Genomic DNA, 14,374 nt, shown 5'->3' with positions numbered 1-14,374 from the left:
GTGTACTTTACCCAAGGGCAAAGAGGAACATCCCACATGTTTTTCTTTATTTTCTAACCCTTATTTTTCTTTACTTCTAAAAAGACCTAAAATTCTTCAAGCAAGTTAAATAGGAACAAAACTGATTTTTTTTTTTAAAATGCAAAGTAGATTGTTGCTTCTCCATGGACTTAGGTATTAGCTTTCCTTTTGTCTGAAATTCATTAAAATATTGCCTCCAGAGGTCCAGATGTAAAAGATCTCTTACCTGAATTTGTGTATGATTTCTGTGCAGGAAAGAGAGACCACCAAAGTATTTACTGGGAAGAGATTCAACACAGAGAATTAGGTGCTTACAAAACTGGGGAGGCTGAAGAAACAACTTTGGAGGGACACCAAGCTTATCCCCTAGTGTTGCTATTGCCTCCATGAGCACGAGGAGGGCTATTCCAAGAGAAGTTCCCAGCAGTAAATAGGGTCCTGGGATCTGAGTCCTGGGATCAGGAAGTCACATGAGGAAAATTCCAGGGCTTCAGCTTCTCGACGCTGAGCACGCTGGAGAAGGAACTCTGATAAGCTGCTGTGAGAAGACCTTACCTGTCCATTGTCCTGTGAGTCGGCACTAATAGCTTGGGCTCCAGGGTGATGGACTCTGACCCAGTCCTGCCTCCCAGGTATCCCTGAGTACACACTGACCCCTCACAGCAAGGGAGGCTCTGCAGATGGAGTTGGTGGCTTTCTAAGCCTTTCCAATGTGACAGAAGGTAGAATGGTTTCAGCTTTACCATCTACAATGTGTGAGGCCTTGGGTAAATATATAGCCTCTGTTTTTCCCCCTGTGAATAGGTAAAGACACAACTTTCTCATTCTACCAATTAGTCATTTAAGGTCCAGGAAATTAACGAATGGGGGGTATGCTTTTGACAAAGATGGCAAAAAAGAAAAGTTGTCTGGGTTTTTTTGGTCACCCCTTTTATTTTGTGTTTGTATATGCATTGTCATTGTTTTTCTACTTGGATGTATGTAAATACTTGCATCTTTATTTTTCTCTTTGTTCTGTGCAGAGTAAAACAGAGCTCTGAGGTCAAAGGGTACCTGAGGAGCACTGGTTGGGAGAAATGGGGACTCTCACAGTAATGAGAAGTTTCTTAAACTTAATAAAGGAAGGCCTCCTGCCCAGCTTTGTGTCTGCCATAATACCCACCACAGTCCCTAGCATCAAGTAGGCAAAGACAATCCTGAAGCCATTTTGATATGGTGGACGTTATGCAAAATTGGATGAGCCTGGGCCCACCTCTCCTTAGGGGTAGGTTTTATAAGTAACCTATGCAGTAGGGTCAGATTTCTTCTTTTTTTTTTAAACTTCAGTTGAGGGCTATTTTTTTTTTTTTTTTAATTCAAGAGAGAGAGACAGAGAGAGAGAGAGAGAGAGAGAGAAACAGGCTCCATGCAGGGAGCCCAACGTGGGACTCAATCCCGGGTCTTCAGGATCAGGCCCTGGGCCGAAGGCAGCACTAAACCGCTGAGCCACCCAGGGCTGCCCCAGATTTGTTATTGACACACAGAATGACAGTGTTTTCCTTCATAGGATTTCTGGAGGCTGAAATATGACCGCATCACAAAAGGGATCTGAAAGTCCAATACTAATTACATGCAAGGAAGTATGACTACTCCCTGAGAAAAAAAAAAATTGACACAAGAACATCAATCTGCCAGGGGAGAAGAAGGACACTGAAAAAGAGAGGGGAAGGTGTGTTAGAGGCAAGGTGCCCACTTTTTTTCTCAAGTGAGTCTGTGAATAACAGTTCTTGGGTTGCATGGGTCCATATGCAATCCCTTGAATGATGGTGAGGGGAGAGGTGGAGAAGAAAGAAGACTCGTGAGACCTCTTACATCCCTGGCACTGTGATTTTATAACTCATCTTTTATTCTTGAAATAGATGTGTGAGGTAGGTATAATTATCTTTGCTTTTTTTTGATTGTGGAGACCGAAGCTTTGAAATGCTAAGTGGCGCGAGGTCACTTAGGCAGTGAGAGGTGGAGTCAGATTCAATCAGGATCCATCTGACCCCAAAGCCTGGGTCCTTTATACTCCACAACACTGCCTCTGAGTGACAAAATGATCTCATTTAGAAGAGCCAAAATATCTTAGCAAATGCTCGAAAAGTATTTTCTGAAGGAAGATGCTAAATTTTCCTCTGAAGTAGAAAAAGTGTAGTGGGTGGTTGGGATTGCTGGCTTTGAGGCAGACCACCCAGTTCTGGATTCTGGCTCTGTGATTTGTCACTGGTGTGGCCTTGGGAAGTTAGTCAATCACTCTGTGTTTCAACCCCTTTATTTCCTAAGGGGAAATTTTTCCTGGTTCCTTAGGAACTACTCCATAGGGTTATTTTGAGGATTAAATAAATTAATACATAGAAAGACATGAGAGCAGAACTTGCCATATTATGAACTCTCCATAAATGTTTGCTACTATTATGAAAATAATAATGAGAGTAATACAATATATAGCTAAGAAGTAGCTCCGGAGTTAACAACATGGAACGACATTAAAGTCCTGATTTATCACAATTAGGAAGGGATCATTACAATGGTGACCCATAGCCTTCGTCAAAACCTATATTGATAACTCTGGGAGTGGAGGATTCTAACCAGAAGGAAACCCAGGCTCGGTCAATGTTTTTATTTATCTCAATTTCTCTTGCAAATTTGCTAACCAGAGATAAACCAAACTGATGGGTTAAGATGACTTTGTTCTGATTAATTTTACGGTAATTCTGAGGGCTTCAGTTTTAAATGAATTGTTTGAATACTAAATTATGCAGCTTTATGATCCAGGAGATAAGCAGCAGCTCTAAAGATGCCTCTGAGACTTGAAAGAGACGGCATGAAGCTCATTTTTGCCGGCACATTTAACATGGTTAAAGTAGGGGAAAATAGCCATTAAGTTAATGTAATAGTTAAACTGCATTAATTTGAAAAACTGCCCAGTGAAACGCTTACAGCAGAGGATCTATTTTTTTTTTCTCCTTATTCAGAGATGTGAAGACACCCTTAAAAAATAAAATAAAAGGCATTTCAAGATTCTTCCTTCCCTCCTCAAGGTGCTCTGCAGTTCGATGTTAGACTTTCTCCACTAGGGGTATGCTCTCAGCTCTGCCAAGAAGGACCAGAGGACCATCTGGGCAAGTTTATGATGGGTAAGCCTGGAGGTTCCACGTCAGCTTGGGTGGTCAATTCCAAGGAAGGAAAAGCATCCCCAGGGTTCTCATGGGAAAACTGCAGGGAGCGTGGGAATTTATATCACAGGGAAAGGCAAAAGCTTTTTAATCTCTTGCAATCTGAATATTTTCTTGAAAATCTAATAAAAAGACTCACCGATAATTCCTAAATGACCATTCAGCAAGGCATTTTACCGTTCTCTCTCTCCTTGGAAGCATCACATTTTGTCTGTTTGAAGTCTTGCTCTCCACCAGCCTTAATGTCAGTGTCTCTTCCTGTCTTTCCCCAATTCCTACTTTTTTATTATCCTGTTCATTTTGTTTTCTGGCCCTAGACAGCATGGCTTCTCAGGATAGAGGCATCCAAGACCATTGAAAATGCTAATTCTCTATCCCTCACCCTGATTCTGACTCTATGTTTCTGGAGCAGTTCTTCTAAATCTAGAATCATAATGCTTCTCACATAATTCAGATGTTGGACAGAAGGTGTTAACTTGAGTGATGCCTTAAGAAACACTAGTTTAGCAAAAGATAAATTGTATGTCAATACAGAGAAGAGCAGCACAAATGTGTGATAGGCAGGGGAGAAACACAATCCTCATCTCTAGCTTTTCATCAGTGTAAAACCACTTGCTGATCCCTGAGTGAACAATAAGAGAATTAAGTGTATGGTGACAAACTGCATGATTTATGTTCAAAATGAGTCACTTGGAGATAATGAATGAAAAATATATTTTTTATGTTTACTTGATTGATTAGCAGGTTTTATTACGTTGGTGAACTTAGAGTTATTGTCTTTTTTTAAGATTTTATTTATTTATTTTAGTGAAAGAGTGAGAAGAGTGAGAGAGAGCACAAATGGGGGGAAGGGCAGAGGGAGAGGGATAAGCAGACGTTTGCTAAGCAAGGAGCCCGATGCTGGACTCCATCCCAGGACCCAGGCATCATGAGCAGAGCTGAAGGCAGATGCTTAACCGCCTGAGCCACCCAGGTCCCCCAAACTTAGTTATTTTAAAAAAATGTTTTTAAATGTAAAATCCTTTCTAAGGACACCTGGGTGGCTCAGCAGTTGAGTGTCTGCTTTTGGCTCAGGGTGTGATCCTGGAGTCCTGGGATCGAGTCCCACATTGGGCTTCCTGCGTGGAGCCTGCTTCTGTCTCTGTCTCTGCCTCTGTGTGTGTGTGTGTGTGTGTGTGTGTGTGTGTGTCTTTCATGAATAAATAAATAAAATATTTTTAAAAAATAAATAAATAGTTAACTATGTTGTCCAGAAGTTATTTGTTTCATCAAATTTAGCTGTAGCAAAATCAGAATCCTTCTAAAATTCATTCCATTCAATGGAGAATATCAATCATCCAATAAAATATAAGGGCTCTTTGTAAATATTCCTCCCTGAGTTGAAATACATAAGGTACAATTATATAATATCAAAGTTAAGTATTAGGCTTGTAATTTATTTTGTCAAGTCTTTCCCTCAGTGTTGTAGAAATTCAATTTTTTGTTTTTTGTTTGTAAGGTAACAGTTGGCTAAAAGCCTCAAAATCTGAAGTTTTCTTTTTTAAGTTCCAACTATTTAACACTGATAAAAATCCCTAAATGCTTTGGGAAAACATGAAAAGAAAGTTTAAAGAATTTCTTTTAAATATCTTCATTTTTACCTTAGGATGCTTAGAGTTAGTTAAAAAGTGAATTCTAACATTTCTGAGCAGCAGAGGAACTACATATACTAATGTTAAGCAAATATTTCTTTTATTCCACACCAGTTTCATAACAAAATTTCATGGTGCAATTATCTTAAATTTTTTGTGTAAACGTATTTGTACTTTTGACAAATAAGTATAGCTTTTATTTCAATTGGTAAAATGTGGCTGTTTGTTTGGACACAATTACAATCTATAGATGTAGAACAAGCAATTCCAACTACATTTCTGCTTTGTAGATGTCCGAATTAAGTAAAAATTTTGTTTCTACCACGAAGTGGTGTTCTACAAAAATTTATATTAACATTACCACTATGAAAACATAATGACATTTTTTTCACTGCATTTTAACTGAATTTACAGTGACATTCACAAAATTGTGAAATGCTTGTTCTTAAAATAAATTATTTCAAAAGCTTTTCTTGATCCTGTGATACAGATAAAACTCATTGAACTGGAATTAACTGAGTTTCTATTTGAAGTCTTTGGATGCAGTTTTTGTAAAAGAAAAGCTATTCTTTGAAGTAGATGTTGACACATCTTCCAGCTTTCATATGAGCTGAGGTGCACCATGGCCGCATGGCCTTGGGGTGATCATACTTGATAGGCATTTTGTGAAAATTATTGGTTCATTGGCAAATTTTTGATACATGAAAATCAGGAAATTAATTTTTCATTAAAAATAGACTTTTTCATTTTAATTTTTCCACTCAATGCTGCCAGAGCAGCTTATTGAAATATAAAAGAAGTACTACCGATTACATCATTGCTTGATTACATTTTTAGATTCATATCCTCTAATACAGAAATAAAACCAGTGCAGCAAGGACATTAAGAACTGCTCTATATACCCTTATACTTGGGAACCCTCAGAATTCATTTTCTGTACATATTTCACAAATAGGAATCCTATAGCTTTACCCATTTGCTATAGAACTCATGGGATTGCCGCCTGACAACATTATGCTTCTCACCCACACGGGAAGGGTAAAAACAATCAGTATTTCCTGCTGCATCGAGGTGGCGGATGCACCCACCCTGAACATTTCTTCCACCACCTAATGCAAGGGGTAAGAATTGTCCTTAGCCATGTCACCGAGTTGCCCTGGAACCTGTCCTTGAGAGATAGATATTCATTTGCTTGACCTGGAAAGGCTGTGTCTTATCAGTTTAACTGAGTGAGAACTGTCCTCATTCTACACAAGCCTCATACACACTCAGAGGGGTCAGGACAGAAGCTTAAAGGATAAAGAAGACATTCAAGAAACCAATTCTGGTTTACTTCACACAACTATTAATACTAACACCTCATTTGAAATTTAAAAATTCTCAAGTTCTACACTGGACAGGATGCCATGAAATGGGAATAAATTGGTCTGAGTGGACAGAACAGGATTTGCAGTCACCAGGGTTACAAGCAATCAAACTCTTGGTCCCGGCATGTTTGCAAACATGGATCCAGGATACTCAGGAGAAAAGAGAAAAATCAAACAAAACCAAACATGGAATGGGTGCTGTGAAACAGAAACAAAGAAATCAAGAGAAGATTTAGTGGGATATCAGGTAAATAGAAAAAGATTTATTACAGGAAACTGATACAAGATTTAAAGGAAAGACAACCATGTACCTATGGTCATTAATAAAATGCATCAAGGTGGTTTGCCTATTAAAAAACAAATGAACCTCCATATTTATCCTCAGGGAGAAAAAACTGGTGAGTCAGATGATAAGCAGGTATAAGCAGATAAGGGTAGAATAACAACAATTGAGATACAGGTAAGGAAGAAAAATTATATAGCCATAAATAAAGTAAAAATTGCAAAGACATTGACATGCTGTAGCTATAACACATGTAAAATGCATATTGAACCCAAGCCAGTACTGAACAATACAGACTTAGTGATGCTACTGAAAAATGGGGAAATCCACCCCCCATATTCAGGAAACTAGGTAAGCATGGCACTGAGAAAACTCATAAGTACAAAGAACAGAGAACAGAAGTCCAAATTACCCAGAGAAGACATTCCAAAAGTGGAGGTAATAAAATAGAAATAGAAGCAATAATCCACCTTATAAAAGAAGATGTTTTATTTTCCAGAACAGAAAATAAAATGTGGCTATGCACACAACAAACTGGCTCACCATATTCTAGGGCACATTCCTGGCAGTATAACACTTCTACTTTATAGTTTTACTTATAATTATAAATACTGTGGTACACAATCAATTTTATTTTTTTCAAAATTTTTAAAGATTTTTGTATTTGAGAGAGAGAAAGAGAAAGTGCATGTGCAAGTGTGAGGAGGGGCAGAGAGAGAGAATCTCAAGCAGACTCCCCCTGACCACAGAACCCCATGTGGGGCTCTATCTCATGACCCATGAGATCATGACCTGAGCCAAAATCAAGAATCAGAACCTTAACCAACTGAGCCACCCAGGTGCCCCCACAATCTATTTTAAATCCTAGCATAATGATCCTAAAGTTGACCCACTAAGACATATTGAAGTGGGAAAATAGACCAGTAAGAGAATGATAGCAGTGACAGCTTTTAAACTTTGGTATAAAGCAATGATTATTTAAATAAGTTTGATGATAGTAGAGGAATAGATATGCAGGTAGATATAGCGGAATGGGTTAAAAATAAAACCCGGCACAAGGAAATAGCAGTATATAAAAAGAAATTTTAAAAACATGTAGAATGAGACAACTATTCCTAAATAAATTTGGATGATTATATAGCTATTTGAGGAAAACATTAAAGTTAGGTCTTCCTCCCACACCACACATCAAACTACATCCCAGATGGCAAAAATGGAAAAATAATAACTTAAGAAAATTCAGGGAAAAATATACACAACTAATGATCCAATTTGTGAATGGAGACATATTTTCTGAGGGAACATCAAGTGAACTAATCACAATAGAAAATATCAGTATACCTGATTCCTTAAAATGAAAAGAGAAGTTCTCTACATTGCAATGAAGAGTAATTTAGAAAGGCAAAGGCTTACCTTGAAGGCAATAACCACATAAAAGAATCATATTCCTAATATAAAAAAAAATTGTAACAAAATGACAGGAAAATTCCTAAGAACTATTAGAAAAGGGAACAAGGGTCATGCACAGAAAATTCATAGAGGAGAAATGTAAATGTCATGTAAAATGTGCAACATGATTCAAACTCACTCTTCACTGCTGGTGGGAATGTACACTGCTAATCTATTTTAGAAGAGTTTGCATTTTCTTTTCACATAAAACATTGGCATGCCTTAGGGTCTAGCAATTCCATCCAACTAAACAAAGGTCTGCAACGTACAGAGGGAGGTATATAGACTAGATAATTGCAACGCTATTCATCGCTAACTGAAATCTGGAGGAGGAAAGAAATCTCATAAAGATTTTATATAGATTTTTACATGAAAAGACACAGAGCTCATGAGAAACAAACAGACCAACAAACAAAATTCAAGGCAAGATGTAGAATGCACAAAACACAGGCTAGACTTTGAGGAAAGAGTTAATAGAGAAACAAATGATTCACTAGAGGAGCTATCTGTCTTAGTCTGTTCAGGCTGCTATACAACAGAACAATAACAAAATACTATAAGCTAGGTAGCTTCTAACCAACAGAAGTTATTTGGTTTTTGTTTTGTTTTGTTTTCTCACAACTCTGGAGGCTGGAAGTCCAAGAAGAGGACACCGGCATAGTCTGTTTCTGATGTCTGGTGAGAACTTTTCAGATAAGTGGCCAACTTTTTACATGTCCTCACATGGCCGAAGGAATAAGGAATCTTTCTCTAGCCTCTTTTATAATTAATCAGCTCCCAAAGTCTCCACCTACTAACCCCATCACCTCAGGAGTTAGGATTTCATTTTGTAATTCAATTGTGAATTTTGAATGGACATGTGCATTTGGTCCATGACACTACCATTTATACAAGATAGAGTTAATTACAAGAGATCAGAAGCTCTTGGGGTACATTAGACAATACTTTCAGAGTAAGCTGTATATTCGTTTCCCAGGGCTGCTATAAGAAACTCCTACAAACTGGGTGGTTTAAAACAGAAATGTTTTTTTCATAGTCTGGAGGCTACAAATCCAAAATTAAGATGTGGAGTAGGTTGCTTCATTCTAAGGGAGAATCAGTTCCATGCCAGTCTTCCAGCTTCTAGAGAAAATTGACTATGTTCTGGATGCTAGAAGTCCAAGATCAAGATGTCAACAGGTTTGATTTCCCCAGAGGACTCTCTCTTTAGTTTGCAATGGCTGCCTTCTCCCTGTGTCCTCACATGGTTATCCCTCTGTACATGTGTATGTCATAATCTCCTTATAAGGACACCACTCATGATGATTAAGGCCCATCCATATGACCTCATTTTACTTTACTTAACTCTTCAAAGTTCCTATAACCAAATACAGTCACCATCTGAGGTCCTGGGGGTTAGGATTTTAATAAAACACTATTCAGCCCATAACAGTAGAGGAAAAGGTTGATGATAGTGGACTATTGACACAAGCTATAAATGGAAAATCCCTAAGTCAATCTATAAATAGTCTACACTATCTTTTTTTTTAAGATTTTATTTATCTATTAATGAAAGATACACACAGAGAAAATGAGAGAGAGAGAGAGAGAGAGGCACAGAAACAAAGGCAGAGGGAGTAGCAGGCTCCATGCAGGGAGCCTGACGTGGGATTCAGTCCCGGGTTTCCAGGCTCATGCCCTGGGCTGAAGGCGTCACTAAACCGCTGAGCCACCCGGGCTGCCCTAGCTTATACTATCTTTATGTAAACAGTAAAACATATGTTAGAAGTGCTTTTACATATGTGTCCTATGTCTAAAGCTGTACCAGCTTGTATAAAATTCTGAAAGAAATGTTCAAAATCAACCAGAAATGGTAGGAATAAATATTAAGTGAAAGAAAGTTTCAGATCATCTGTAGAGGCTAGATTAGCCTAATCTTGTTTCATGCCTTGGGTGTTACAAATGCCTTTTCAGTGGAGCAACTCACACATCCTGGTTTAGTGCCAAAGCAAATGATTCTGTGGGGAGGCTCTACCCTCTAAAGAGGCAGTAAATAAGCAGTGATAATTAGCTCTTAACACTGGGCGGAGAGACCTCCATAAATATACATTCTATTAATAAATCAATTTATTTGTATTAAATCATGTATTTATGACTCCAGCTATAGGACTCCCCCCTTCAAATCCAGAAAGCAGTACTGGTGAATCAAAGGAGAATGAGGAACCTGTCAGGTGACATGGTTCTAACAAATCTATGTCCATTCACATGAACGGTATAACCAGTTATTTGACAAAGGCAATCAATCAAACAAAAGTTAAAGATGCATTCTCACTAATCATCAACTATGAGTGAAGTCCATGGCCCAGGGTCATCGTGAGTTCATTTTAGTACACACATTCCTCATGTCACCTACTTCCCAGAGAGGAGTGTACGTGGCTTTAACTTAAAAACTCAGGGGACTTGGGGAATGTTTCTATGCCTCCAACAAAATCCTGGTGTCTTAAGAATGAAAGCTCCATTTACTCCTAAAGACTATGGTGCTCAGAGGATTAGCCATTGAACAGACCATTTATTGCAGTTGACTTTGAATCTAAGCCCTTTATTTTAGGAGTAATGGGACCCAAGTCCAGAAAGAGAAAATGATTTCCCTGAGATCACACAGGCTCTCAGTGGCAGACCTGAACTATGCTCTGTAGGAAAACTAGCTTCAAAATTCTCCTGGGAAGATCAACTGTTACATTTTCCCTAGCAGGTCTCAAGTAGACTCCAAGTTAGAAAATGGTTTCCAAGGTTCCCTTTGATGAATGATGAAAATATATTAAGCGAGTGATTAAAAGAAAAGCTGTGTAAGTGATTTAATGACTCTACTCTCTATTTTCTACAGGGTAAAAGGTGAGAGTTTTGAGCTAAGGTGTAGCACCATTTTCATTTCATTTGGATAAACACTGAGTAAAATTAGGGAAGGGATAAGAAAAAAAAACCCAAATGTAATTAATACCAATTTCTTTTCTGTTCCTCAAGAACACAGCACATCCCTATAACAAGGTTTTCATGTACTCTCACACACTGGTCTCTCTCCCTCTCTCTCTTTTTTTTTTTTTTTTTTTTACACATTGGTCTCAATTAGCATTTCTTCATTGTTTTTGACATTTTTATATGCTTTACCTTAATTGCACATGAACTACTTGTCATTCCTCAAACATGTAGCATTACATTCTACTTCTGACGCTTTACATGTGGTAAGCCTTTAATTGATCTTGTTTCTCTCTACAGGAAAAATAATTAGCATGTACCGAGTACCCATCTGTACAGGTACTTTACCTTATCTTGAATACTTTAGTTCCAAAATATAAAATTGGCTCAGACTTTCTAGTAATGCAACATTTTTTTTTTAAATGAGCATTCTTGCCATATTTCTGTGCCCAGTTTCTCACTTTGTTTCTCAGTTTCAGTAACTAGGCTTCTCTCTTTGTTACTCAGTAGAAGTCTACCACTGGGCCACTTAGGTTTTCCTTCTGTTCACACCCAGGGTTAAGTGTCCACTCTCTGTCTTCAGACTCACTGCTCTCTGCTTCCCTTCATCTCCTGTATGTCATATAGTAAAGAACATGACATCATTTAGTAGCCAAAAGGTGTGGATTAGATTTCTGGATTTACCATTTCCTGGTCAGACAGTTTTTGTTTTTTTTTTAATTGATCTCTCTGAGTATTGACTGTAGAGACTATTGATACCTACCTCACTGGTAGGTATGATATTATATGCAGTGTAGGTAAGACTGTGTCATAAACACTAAGGTACTATGCAAAAGATTGGGGGAGGGTAGGAATTAAGATGATATTTCCCTGCTGGATCCCCTTTTGAGGCTCTCCCTTATCCATCAGACTCTGTGGATCTCTACCACATGCTTCTGCCAGCCATAGCCCAGAATCCACCTGCCTGACATGACTCTCCTCTCATAAGCTCCTGAGACCTCCTTGCAGAGCTCCCATTCAGGAAAAGATCTTATCTGCCCCAGTCCTTCTCTTGAGCTTATTTTAGATGTGTGCTTCTGCAGAATGTTTTTTGATGGAATTAAAGATTAAGAATAAAACCCACTTTAAGTTAATGACTTAAAAAGGAGGGTAGATGGGCAGCCCCGGTGGCTCAGCGGTTTGGCGCCACCTTCAGCCCAAGGCGTGATCCTGGCGTACCATGTTGGGGACTCCCTCTGTGTGTGTGTGTGTGTGTGTCTCAGGAATAAATAAATAAAATCTTAAAAAAAAAAAAAAAGGAGGGTTGATGACTTTAAAAGGACCATGGTCTTAAATTATTAAAGAAATGATATTAAAATCAAGACCTTGTGAATCAATTGATTTTCTAAGAACTAATGTGAGTCTTCATGAACTGGTTACTAAAATGACTCAAATTCATATTGCTAAGGACTGGCAACTGACAGTATGCATCTGTCACCACTTCTGTATGACTTATTTTTATTTTTATTTATCTTACCTTTTTATTTTTAATTTTTTAAAAGATTTATTTATTTATTTATTTATTTATTTATTTATTTATTTATTCACGGGAGACACAGAGAGAAAGAGGCAGAGACATAGGCAGAGGGAGAAGCAGGCTCCTTGCAGTGAGCCTGATGTGGGACTCAATCCCAGAAACCCAAGATCACACCTGGAGCCAAAGGCAGAGGCTTAACCGCTGAGCCACCCAGGCATCCCTGGATGATTTTTTTAAAGGGACCATATGCTCTATAATTTGGAATAAGTCATTTTTACTTTCTGGGACTCAGTTTAATTAAATGTAGAATGTTGATGATTTATTTAACAACAAAACAACAACAACAAAACTATTGGCCACTTGCTAACTGCCAAATGCTGGAACCATTCCACGGAAAGAGTCCCTTGATCTGAGTCTTGAAAGACAGAATATATCTGTCAGAATGACAAAGGTGGACAGGGACTATGTTCCAGGCAAAAGGCACATTATAAGCAAGACAAGGATTGTAAAACAGCTTGGCAATTTTGAGTACTTCAAAGAAATTCAGGATGTGAAGAAGTGAAGGATGAGATTAACAGATCTTAAATGCAGCACCAACCCTTTCTGGTCTTGCATTTTGAATTTCCAAAGATGAGTTTTCCAAGCTTCCTTTCAAATTCAAATTTAAGGAACTTGGTTTCAGGTTAGCAGGAGGACTAGAGCACACTACCTGTGAGAGAACATGGTCATGATGTGTTTGGCATCCATATGTGCTTTGCAGTTGAAAAGACCTCATATGGAATTCACTGATTTAGTCTTTTTTTTTTTAAAGATTTTATTTATTTATTCATGATAGCCACACAGAGAGAGACAGAGAGGCAGAGACACAGGCAGAGGGAGAAGCAGGCTCCATGCAGGGAGCCTGACGTGGGATTCAATCCCGGGTCTCCAGGATCGCGCCCCGGGCCAAAGGCAGGCGCCAAACCGCTGCGCCACCCAGGGATCCCCTGATTTAGTCTTGATAAGTATTTGATAAGTATTTGGGTTATAGTTCAGCAAGTATTCGTTTCTGTTCCTCTCCCATTGTGGAAAGAGCAATCCTTTCCACCTGTTGATGTAGGAATCTTGGGCTCAGCTAATTGTCCAGGAGATGAATGTTCCTCATTTTTCCAGCTGATCCAAAGAAAATAAGGAGTCATATGGAGGAGACCTGAACACAATCCTCGGGCAGGAATCAAACCCAGGTAGCCCACAATCTAAAGAGGAATCACTCAGCCTAGACCAGATGGACAGGAGAACAAGGCTTGTTATTGAAAGCTGCTGAATTTGGATGGTTTGTTATGAAGTATTATTGTAACAATGGCTGACTAATAGAGTCTTTTCTAAGATGAAAATGAATAGGGACATCTCCTGTACTTCTCCCTTTATTCCTGTCCCCGACATCCTTCATTTATTTTCCAATTCAAAATGGCCAGGGTATTTTTCGATAAAACTAGGTGCAGTTACATAAAACTCAGTGAAATGACAGCTCCTAAAGAGTTCTGCAGTTAATTCTTTGCCGATTCATACATGTCCAGATATGTCCATGGGCCAAGCATAGTGAGGCACCAGGACAAATGAGCTTCTAGAAAACAATTTATACTCATGCCCCTGTCATAAGCAAGCTCACATGTTGCTCAATGAAAATGATCAGATGAAAAGTAAAAGGGAATTATGCTACTATTTAGCTCCTACTCCCTACAGGCACTGGAGGCTATGACAAAACACAAAGACCCTATTATTAGAACACTGGGGGTGCCTGGGTGGCTCAGTCAGTTAAGTGTCTGCCTTCAGCTCAGGTCATGATACCAGGGTCCTGGGAACCCCACTTAGGCTCTCTGCTCAGTGGGGAGCCTGCTTCTCACTCTCCTTCTTGCCCCTCCCCCTGTTCATGCATTCTTTCTCTTTCTCTAATAAATAAATAAAACATTAAAAACAAC

General features: G+C 38.7%; 1 long non-coding RNA gene across 2 annotated transcripts in view; it reads left to right on the top strand.

Moving 5' to 3' along the window:
* Positions 1 to 14,374, top strand: part of LOC118354331 (uncharacterized) — a 61,966-nt gene that overhangs the window by 15,156 nt on the left and 32,436 nt on the right. Inside the window, exons 3-4 of one of the 2 annotated variants that reach the window (XR_007409929.1) lie at positions 1,568 to 1,928; positions 3,018 to 3,179. This is a non-coding gene — a long non-coding RNA (uncharacterized LOC118354331). Of the gene's footprint in view, positions 1 to 1,567; positions 1,929 to 3,017; positions 4,377 to 14,374 lie in introns of those variants that run through there. The other variant, XR_007409928.1, reaches the window with a different exon arrangement.

This window comes from Canis lupus, chromosome 3, assembly GCF_003254725.2.
Source record: "Canis lupus dingo isolate Sandy chromosome 3, ASM325472v2, whole genome shotgun sequence".
In the NCBI taxonomy this organism is placed as follows: domain Eukaryota; kingdom Metazoa; phylum Chordata; class Mammalia; order Carnivora; family Canidae; genus Canis; species Canis lupus.
The sequence above is the reverse complement of the archived record's forward strand: the minus strand, read 5'-3'. Positions and strand labels throughout refer to the sequence as shown.